Source organism: Rhagoletis zephyria, unplaced genomic scaffold (genome assembly GCF_001687245.7).
Source record: "Rhagoletis zephyria isolate East Lansing unplaced genomic scaffold, Rhagoletis_zephyria_1.1 Rzeph_scaffold_06984, whole genome shotgun sequence".
Taxonomy (NCBI): domain Eukaryota; kingdom Metazoa; phylum Arthropoda; class Insecta; order Diptera; family Tephritidae; genus Rhagoletis; species Rhagoletis zephyria.
The window spans coordinates 18902-30830 of NW_016164067.1; positions in this window are offsets into that span (position 1 = coordinate 18902).

Below are 11929 nucleotides of genomic sequence, written 5' to 3' on the forward strand. Positions count from 1 at the left end.
CATACCTACACGCATATGTTAGCTCCACTGACGGCGCAGTTTCCCCGCGGCGTTGAATGTCTTCATCTCATAAAAGTTTAAAGTCACTCACAAACCGCAGAGCCCCGACTTTTATTGGAACCACAAATGAATACCGAGCCATTTGCAAACTTACATTTGAACGACAAATGCCTGGAGGCCATTAAATCTTTTACTGATACTTGCTTCACACACACACACACACCCATAAGACACTGCCCGCAATCCTTGTTCGATTCAAAATTCCCAACTGTGTGGCCAGTTGAACAAAGCAAACGATTGAAACACACTCGTAAATTCAGCAGCGCGAAAAAGGTTGAAAATCATGTAAGGCAATGTGCTTTTGTTGCCTTTGCAGGGACTGCGGGGGAGACGTTTCCAAATCTTTAGGTAAACCTCTCGAGCACATGCTGACGAACATGTACGAATACATACATACACACATGTGTGGCGTTCGAGCACACTTTTCCTTGCATACATACATACATACTATGTATGTATGTACACATGCGAGTTGGAATCCAAAAGCGTGTGGTGAGAAATTTACGTGCTTGCGCCCTCGTCACAAAGCGCCACAGCGGGGGAACGGGGGGCGCCAAATTGGCTCAAACACGCATGAAAAGCCGCCTTGAATGTACGCTGATTGTTGTAAGCGACTGTGGTTGTTGTTGCTACAAAGAAATTCGGTTGCCAGTGAGAGTCTAGTTTAAATGTTTTCTTTTGGGCGAAAAGGCAACGCTGGGAAATTTTTAAGTGAATTTAATCTTGTAAGGATACGTCAAAGGAAACGCTAATACACTTGCACGAATGGATGAATGGCTGAAAAGTGTGGCGGTGCGTGTGTGTACACCTGTGCATCATACATATGTATGTACAGATGGATGTGTTTGAGTATGTGTGCCGGTATGAGCAAGTTTTTTGTATTTCAGGTTGCGTGAAAGGTGAAAAGAATTTTTCCGCTCATTTTAACAAAACAAACACGTAGCTTTGAAAAAGCGCTTTGCACTCCCACGTCAACATTTTATGTATGTTTGTATGTATGCCTTTACAAGCCTTATGTTTATTTTTCGAATGCAGTAGGTAGAACCAATATTTTCGATAAGACATATTTTAGGCTATTAAAATCAGGTCACAGACTTTGAATGCAACTTTATTCAATTTCCAATGTTTACATATGTACATACATACATACATGCATACATAGTAAAAGCTAAATAAAAAATCTTGCTATGTAAGGTTTATGCAAAACGCAAACCTTTTAAAACCATTTAATAAAAAAATATTTGGCCAGTTTCTTAAGTTGTTACCAAAAAACCTCACCAATCAGCAGTCACCAACAAAATGACAGTCATCGCGACGTCAATCGCAAAACTAGTCTGACTCCTTCCCCCAGCAGAGTTAATTAAATGTCAGTCGCAAAGCGAACTTCGCTCCTTCCTTCGCCACTTTTCTTATAAATCACTGTCCAATTTTCGTAACGACAACAATGACTGATCCAAAAAATTGCTATGTCACCAGACCATCACCGCCTCACGCCACACCCAAGCACTTTGCTCGGTGACAGTGCAACGAAGTCATAAAACAAGCGGTTAAAAAAAAGACAAGGCATTTCTATGGTTAGGGAGAAGTGGCCAAGGTGCCGGAATTTTTGATAAAATATTTCAAACTGATATGCTTATTATTCGTTAGAAGATAGTCTTAATTGAATTATCAAAGCTTTAGTTGTAGCCACATACATACATACATATCTATCTCAATGTTATAAATAATCATTCTACTTTGCAAATCTGCATTATACTTACAATGCATAAACTCGTACGATAACTTAATTTCACAATCGTTTAAGTCGTTTTGCCACACTGCTAATACAGGCACTCCAACTCCCGTAAACAAAAAGCCGGAAATAGCAGGCCAATGATGCGACCGAAGCCTGAAACTTTCACTAATGCTTGGCTCTTATTGCGCTTCGTCGATTCGAAAATTGCAGAGTCATATAGTTTAGCACCATCCCCATTCGAAGAGTATGGCTTTGGTGTGTGTGTTTGCGTACAGATAGACAATTATTTAGGAACATTTCACTGAATTCTATAGATATTTTTTTTTTCATTGAAACAAGATTTTTTGCTGTTCTGGAAAAAGAAGAAGAAACGAAATTACTGTCAATGACACTTCCTAAAATTTTTAAGTTTAAAAAGAAATTTTTTTGCAGGACATCAATTTTAGAAGCTTAAAAAATGGTATATTTTTGAGATTTTTTTTTCCGATGACGATTAAACAGTCACAAATTGGTCAAATTTGGCAATGCTGTTATCAATTGGGCTCCAAAAAAGTTACATGATTTTTAATTAGACTTCTTAGAAAGATTCAAATGTCTTTATTTATAGTCCATGACATAACCAGTCTTACCGACTAGATATTCGCCCGTATTCCGGTTGTCGGAACGACAGTCGTTCGTCGAAATTTGAGATTTTCATTGGCGTTATGAGGCAACCAATGACATAATTTACTAAAAATGTTTATTCCTACTATCCATTCGAAATGAAGAAGTACTGAAAACGTATAAAAATCTGTCGTTAATATTTTTGTTTACGACATAATTCAACGAACGACTGTCGATGCGAACGACTTACGACAACCAGAATAGGGGTGAATATACTAAGCAATAGTAAATTATTAATTAACCGAGGAGTACAATGATTACATATAAGACTTAAATATATTAGAAAATCTACCTTGAATTACCTACATATATTGTTAAAAAACATAATTAAATTTAAACAAAAAATATAAAAAAAAATTGTTGAAACTTGTCTATATGTGGTGCTATGTATGCGAGAAAGCACGCATGTAACAACCTTTTTCTATCTTCGTCAGAAGACTTGCTGCTCTTGTGAAAAGGTCATTCTCAGAGAGAAGATTTCCATCTCCATATGTCCTTAAAGCATGCCGATATTTTGAAAAATTCAGCGCTTCTTTTTGTAGAACGAGACATTCGTACAGAAATCATCCCGTTAACCTGTTTCTCTTCTTTACGACTTCTTCAATCGTTATACATACATAAATACGTAGGTCTGAACCTGACACCACTTGGTCAATAAATATCTTTGGACATGATTCTCGCATGCACCTTTACTCCAGTCCCCATGTCTTTCAATTTAAATTTCATTAATTGTTTATGACTTTTGCTAACATTGAAAAATCGAAACTTATCGAAACAAATTATATGTGTGTATGTGTCTAAGAAAAATTCTTTTCTATTTCTTGGTACATTTGTAGAAAAGTGGTATATCAAAAAGAGTTTTTTTGTTATTTATATACATATGTATTTTACCCGCGGATGCGTCTTACACCCCTATTGCGAGTGTCGGCTAGTAGTAGATAAACGACTATTAGACGATTATCGATTATCCGTGGTATTTTCAAAGTCGTTTTCTCGTTCAATAGTCGCTCATCCTTCTACAAACAAACAGTTGTAGAAAAATGAGCGATAAAAAACTATACTATTCACAGTCGCTTATTGAACGAGAAATCGACATTCACAATGCATATGGCACAAGCTATAATCGAATAAGAGTCGTTTATATACTACTAGTCGACACTCGCAATAGGGGTGTCAGTTGAAACTTTTTATACCAAACTTTTATTATAGTAAATATTTTTACTATACTGCAAAGGTTGTACTGAAATTTCGACAAACAAGAAAGCGAATTGATATAAACGTGGTTGTATAATAAAAAGCAATGAAAGCATTATTCGGACTTTAAACGATTTAAGAAAAGAGTTCTTTATCGATTATACGTACGACATTGAATTAAAATGTGCTTTTTTTTCTTTTTCACTACCCTGAAATTAATGAACAATTGAAATATTTATTTTTTTCAGCTTGAACCCGAAAATTCCGCTCTAAGAAGACACCCCATCTCCGAATCGAAGAAAAATTATCTAAATTAAGCATTTATTCATCTAAAATTATGGGGATAAGATTGTCCAAAAGTGTAGAAAAATGTGTCACGTAATTTATGGACGTCCTCTGATGTGGGACAATATCTAAATAGTACGAAACCGTTTTGGGAAATTTTAATAAAATATTTTTATTTTGGCAGTTTTCACCTTTACAATTCCAAAAATGTGTTTGTTTGTTTATGTAAAGTGCAAGAAGCAGCATATAAACAGTTTTTTTTCCTATTGGCAAATTGTATAAGTAAAAATTTATACAGTAAAAACTTGCAACCTCCGCTCAAAATTCTGCTCTCCCAAAAGATGATAGTTTACCAACAGTTGTTACGAACTATCATAAACTATTAAGTAAGCTAATATTTTCCGAATATATTCTTACAGTTTCGGACGTTTTGATTGATTCTAGAAAATTACATAAGTATACTGACCTCAAAAGATAAAAATGTATGTAAGTCTGCTCCGAAATATTGTTGAAATTTCAATTTTGTCAATTTATTTTGGCATTGCCTGCCTCATCACAAAATTTTACTTAAAATTACTGCTTAGTAAAAAAGTATATTGTAAATAGAATTACATATGTCAATTTTATCAAAATACATAGCTAATTTTACAATTTTTACAATACTTTCTTTTGAAAGTCTTGGCTTAAATGGTTGGTTACTTGTAACTGAATGGATCTGTAAATCGCGCTTAGGCCAAAACTCTTTGCTTTGGGCTGATGAAGTTGAACGAATATAAAACACGTTGAGATACACGTTGGATCACTGAAATCCAACAACATGAAATGACTTATGCCACTTTCAAAATAAACGGCTTATGTTTACTTATATATGCACATACATATGTATATATATATATAAGTACATACATACATACGTACATATTTATGCATATGCCAATTTATTCTGTAAACCAAAGTTCAGCGAATGGAAAAGCCAGATTGGCATGTGTGCACACACATCAAATAGAAGTCTTGGACGAGAATCCCTTTCGCATGCATTTCAATTCGATTCAAATCGAAAAGAGCAAACATTAGCCAATGTCCTCTACGGCAGTCTGAGATTTCTGATTATTTACTTTGAATGCAAACAAAAATCGATAGAAAAAAACTAAATTCTATTACGAGAATTGCATTGCAACGGACTCTGCATCTAAAGATTGAATGCATTGAGAGACATGAGCTGCTCGAGAGTTGAAAGCCATTCAAAGACTTAAAGCAGAGCACATCAAATGCAGCTTTCGTAGCCGAGCCCATATGCCTGTTAATTTACAAAAAGGAAATTAAATTGTGTGTTTATTTGAAAGCATTTCTGCTGCATTGCATCTCGAATCTATCATATACATATGTATGCCCCTGCAGGAAATGTGTCTAACTATAAGCTAACTTTATGTTGATTAGGAAGGAGCTAAAAGTCACTAATAATCTGTATATTTTCTTTGACGAAAGCTAACTATATTTCTATGGCGATGGCCGCAAGATAGTCAAGGGTGGTGTACCTCTGCATTAGATGTAGTCAAGGGTGGTTACCTCTGCATTTGATGCAACTAACTTGTAACTAACTTCTTTTGGACATAAAATATCAATAGGAAAAACAAAATATTTTTTAATTTTTTTAATTTTATTTTTTTTATTTACTTTATTTATTTTATAACATTTCACATTTGTTTCTATATTCTGCTGTAGGTGATCCCATATTAGGCCTACGTCAGACCCAACTTCAAAATGATAATATGAAATTTCGATCTCCCTTTTATTTGTACTCAATTCGAAATAGTATTTGCGAAGTGCAGGATATTTAAATAGAAACGCGTTTAAAGAAAACAATCTCGAGCTTTACTCCTGCATTACTTGTCCACTTGTTTCAAGTTAGCTTTTTGTAGCTAACCACAAGTTATATATTTTATAGAAATCCCACAAAAAAGCTAACTACAAGTAGGTTATTTTTTATCAATTGATAATTTTTTTCTGCAGGGGCGTATGTGTGTATGTAACTGTAGTTGTAGTGTCCCTGCAGTAAATCGCGCTAGTTCAGTACTAGCGCAGAACGAGCTCTTTAAGAGGCGGTACTGGTTCTCGATCTTTCCCAACGCAATGCTTTTAACTGTCTATTTTTACATGGCGATGTCTTATAAAGTGGAAATTGCCACCATTGCTCAACTTTCGAACTAGTTCTGAACTAGTCCCATTTTCGACAGTTCTGGGACAATAAGTTTTTTATGAGAAAAAATTTTAAAACTAGATTACTGGGTATTTTTTCTATTCTGTTTTCATTTTGGAAAGATCTGCGACAGTAATTTTTTTATGAAAAAAATTTTGATTAATCGATTTTTGAATTTTTTCTGTTTTTTTGCCGATTGCATTTTATTTAATTTTTTAATTCTTTCATTTATTTATATCAAATTGGATAATTTTCTCTTAAATTTTCAAGCGGCGCTCAGCAATTTAAATTTATTAAATCTGAAAATCACAACTGCCTCCACCGCAATTTGAACTCGCGACCAACGATGTTAGAGTCAGAGGTCTTCCCGTTGAGCTATTTTAGTATTGTAAGAGAAGTGAGAATTTGTGCATTTACTTCTCAACAGAGCGCAACTAGCACACCAAAAGTTTCAACTGTCCCTCTCTGCAGCCGTTTTGCACTAGTTCAGAGATACATAGTTCTGAAATGTATAGGGCGGAACTAGCGCTTTAATAGACTGTCTCTAAATTTTACTGCAGGGGTGCGCTGTTTCGCTTGTGGGTTTGCAGTCACATCAAGCAAAAGTCGAGTCAATTCGAGTCGGATTCTACTTGAAATGTTGAAGTTGCACAACGCGGCGCAATAAGGACTCTCGGCAGAAGTTTACATTTGCAAATTGATTTCCCCATCTTGAGCGGCCTTTGAATTGGCATCTGGTTGGCATTGTAAGTGCAGAAATATCAAAGCACTTGGAGGCACACACAAGCAAATGCACAAACGTGTCCTCTATACCCGCACACCACAAAGTCACCCGGCGACTGCCACTGAAAAAAGGCAATAAAATACAGAATTGAAAACGAAAAGTCAAGCAATTTGCAATTATTCAAAGCAAAACACTTTCTTCCCCATGCCCTTTGGCTTCCTCGCATCCACGACAGACTTCTCTCGTAGACTGGGATTACATACATATGTATGTGTGAGCGAAGCGTTTGCACAATTGAATTTTTAATAAACTTTAATATTCGCAATTTCATATTTGCGCTGCTTCCTTTGGCACTCCTCGTTGTCATTTGCGAATTTTACAAGCCCATAAAAGTAATAAAACCGACGCTCGTGACACTCATAAATGTTAATGTGACAAGTACACTAACACACACACACACACACATCCATATGTACACATGCACATTTTCATGGTTTGCGCCGCCTGCCGGATGTCCTGGCACTCAATTGTTATTGTTGTTTTGTATTTAAAATCGTGTTCGCACAGCAACCCACCAGCTGTCTTTAAGAATATGCGGCCGCCTACCCCACCCTTCCTGCCAGGGGTAGCATATGAGGCGGGCGCAAATTATTTTTTGTATCTGTCTGAGGCGCGATTCCACACACCACTCACTTTCCTTGCACGTAGCGGTATTTAGAGACACAGGTTACAGCCATAAATGCAAGACATTTGTATAATTTTCCAATTTTCATAAAATGTGATTCACACATTCCGGGGATAATAAAATAATCATTTAAATAATTTATACTCGCAGACGTTTAAAATCGCATGTGTAGGCAGGTGAGAGGAGTCTACATTAAATGGGCAATGAAGGTAAGTCCCAAAAGAATTATAGGAATCTTGATGGTGGTGCTGGAGATGCCTGGATGCCATTCCAACTCAAATAAAATAAAAATAAAATCGTGATTAAATGATACTCGATGCTATACCTGATTTGATATACATAGAACCAATCTTGGGTATTAAAAAATTTTTACCTAGAACAGAACAAAGTGGTCCAAATGCTTGCGATAGAACTGCTAGGTGTGCAGCATGTCTAATCATGTCTTCCATATAGTATATGGGCCAATCTACAAAACCTTTAACCTTTGTGTTATTTAGCTTTATTTTCACTGTTGTAAACTATGTATATCAAGCTGGTTGCTTTTGGATATAATTCATTGACGTATACTTGAAGCCTCTAAATAAAATTTGGATCAATTTGCTGCATAACTTTTTGAATTAAAGGAGTTTAAATTAAAAAAAATAAAAAATAATGAAAACAGGTGAATTTTTAAGAGGGGCACAATTAAATATGTCATAACTTTTGAAGCGCACCATATTCTGATTTGAAATTTAATGGCCATTTAGCACGGTTGTGTACACTTCATATGTAGTAGGTAAGAAAAGTGTGCATTAAAAAATAATAAAATGGCAAGTAACTCAAAGTCTGTAACTCCTCACTTCACAATTTTCGAAAATTTCGTTTTATCGCGTTCAGTTTTTGAAGCATTTAATTATAAGACTTTTTAAGCATATATTGTATTCTACAAACAATTACGAATAATTTGATACTTTAGCAAGAAGTGTGCTTTCAGAAAAAAAAAAACAACTTTTAAAGATTAAATATTCTGCGATCTTGAGCGTAATTTTTATTCCAAAAACATCTTAATTGAAGGCACATTTGGAAAATACGTCAAAACGATCTAAATCTTTCTATAACTACTAAGTAGTCCTTATAAAATTACATATACCTGTAAAATGTTTCAAAAACATTTTCTTTAGAAGTGCGTAAATCCCCTGATTTACTACTTTTAATGATGCTCCTTCTTGTAGTCAGAATATTTCGAGCTTGGTATCAAATCAATTTTTTTTTTCGACAAAGATTCTGGTAGTTGCTCTTACATATTAGGAGCCCTCTAAAATGGAGTCCCCAGTTTTGCCTTATTGGCTCCACTTTAGAAGATAGCGGTACTTGAAACTTAGCTTAAATTTTAACTAATATATGTATAAAAAAAACTCCCTCAGAGTTTGAAGATATTTTACTAAAATTTTGCACACGCTTGTATTTTAATATATCCTTCGCTATCTCTTAAAATCATCGAAATCGGTTCACTCTAACATCTGGCTGCGTTATGACTCCTCCAGTTTAAGCAGGTAAAAATTCACTTCAACATATAGCACGCATACAATTTGTTATTCAGATATAAAGTCTGAGTAATGCTGGATTTCCCATAGGCATTAAATGGCAAAAATGACAAATGACAAAGTCGGGCAACAAAAAATTATCGTGTCATTACATTAAAAAAATAATCATTAAGTTCATATCCACATGGCATTTTTATAAATGGCATATATTTTTTGTCATTTAAATGCCTAGTGGAAATTCTGCATAACAAGGGCGTAGCCAGGATCTGATGTAAGGGAGCCAAAATGAAATATACTTGTAAATTTTTTTGATATATTTTTTTTTTATTTAATCATTTTTACGGTAATAACGATTTTCAGCAAACTTGNTTAAAATAACGATGAAAAATATTTAAATCAAATATGTTTTTACTTGATTTTACAATGTTATAACGCACATTTTTAAAGTAAAAATTTTCATATTTACGTCACTTTTAAATATGTTTTTGCTTCGTTTAAGCACGTTTTTATTGATTTTACAATGTTTTTTCCCTGAGTGTAGGGTTAAGCTTTGCTGCGCCTGATCTGTTCCCACTAACTGGTACATAATCTGCCGTATGAATGAAAACTAAGCAGCTGCTTTTTCTTAAAATTTGAGGCCTTTAAGTCGAGTTATTCAACTAAATTTAAGAGAAAGGTCTGAATTTTAAGAAAAAGCAACTGCTTAGGTTTTTATTCATACGGCCCAATATACTAAATGCAATGCTTTTAAAAGCAAGTACATAGGTACACACGCAAATACATACTTATGTACATACATATGTATTTTTATAGAAACCACATAATAACCATTTAAGGAAATTTGGTTAGCAATTAGGCCACAGCAAATGTTGCTGGAACTATGTACGAATACATACAAATTTATCATGCTCCATCCTGCCAAGTATAAGTCTACGTAAGTATCTGTGTAGGTACAAAGAAATACAAACAAAGACGTTTCTCCGTTGGGTGAACGTACGTACACCCTTTGTCCAAAGTAAACTAATAGCGATGCGGACGAAACTACTAGCAAAGCGCCTTCGCTTAATAGAGTACAACTACAAACACTTTGCATCTCTGCATCTTGGCTTTGGATCGAGTGTGGAGAGAGGAAATTAATGCGCGCTACAATGGGTTGCATGTAATATGCATGGCAGCTCATTAGGCGAACAGAATGGCTTGGGGATATTTTGCAATGTTTCGGTCAATGTACACAAATAAATAGCAAAGCAAACAAGTTCAGGTGGGAAGAGTGGTGCGCCGCAGCCTAAGGGTTGAGTACACTTAAGGTTCGGGCAGCAGCGTTGCAACCAAACGGGTGAAGAAGAATAATTGCACTGTGCTGCGACACTTAATCTTGATCTGCTACAAAATTCTGTTTTATAAATAGTCAAGTATGAGTGTCTTATACTTTTCTCTCCTCCGCAAAATCCCTTGTGCGGCTAAGAGAACACCAAGCAGCTCGCGACGACCAAATGTCACCAGGTTGTTTGCTTTGGCATTTGGATACATTTAAGCCCCGACCACTTTCTGAAAATTTCAAATTAGTATTACGGTATTTTGACGCTAAATACCGTTATAATGGCTACTAATACACCTCAAAGACGTTAAAAAAACAAAAAACAACAACATGACCTCAAAGCAAGTACAAACACAAAAAACGTGTAGAAAAATTTAAAAACAGCAAATAAAACGACGACTCATCATGCAATTAAGCCGACTATTATGGCGTGTTGCACATCCTGTTAAAAAAAAACTTTTACAACAATAACAACAACAATTGCAATAATAAAAAAAACATCGGCAATAACAGCCACAACACCAAATGAATTGTAAATTTTACATATGTTGCTTTAACACACTGTAAAAGAACTAAAAGCCAATTCCGGGGTTTCTCATAACTCTTCCAAATTATTTCCAGTAGCTGGAGTTTCATACCGCTGTAAGGTTTTTGAAAAAGTTTAAATATTAGTTAACATTTTTTTTTATCATGAATGGTTTTTAAATTTATTTTAATGACTTTACTTCTTGAGTTTAGGCTAGAGAATTAAGGAGAAACGTCCATAACTTTTGCATTTTACATGATCTAATAATTATACGGCGCTCGGTGGTCTGAGAGTGGCAGAAAATTCCAGTTACCAAATGTCTCGAAATGTAGTTGGTTAGATTCTAAACGTGGCTATTAACACGATCTAAGTTTTTTTTCCCCCCCGAGAAATATGGCGCTATGTAGTAATATTCAAGGGGCGTAACCGACATTTTGTTATTTGCATGGAGTCGAAGACGTCGATAGCGACATCTACTGGAGCTTAGTGTCAACCAGGCTTTGAATAAATGGCCCTTAGTCTGAACCTTAACCTTGATCTTAAGCTTAATGTTAATCGCAACCATAATCCTATCATCAATTTTAATCTATCTTTATATTTTCCCTTATGTTTAGCTTTGTCATTCTTTATATTCTTGTCTTTGCATTAGTCTTTCCCCATCTCATTGGCGTTTACCACAGTCGTTCCTTTTTTGTACCCGCCATATAAATACAACGTTTACCTCTCGGAGCTCAAATAATAAGTTTCATTTCAATAATTTGAATTCAACTTTTTATACTGGTGGCCACCCTCTTCAAACATCTCAAAAATATTTTAATTGTTCTAGCTAAAGAATCTCCCGCGCGTTAGGACTACACGAACTTAGTTTTATTAATGCACGAATATTTATTTATAAAATTTTTATGCAAAACATTGTTCTGGAGCAACAAAAAATCTGAAACAATCAGAAATATTCCTCTTCTTAAATAAAAAAATGCCAAAGTACTAAGTGTATTTTTTGGTTAGAAGATATGACCATT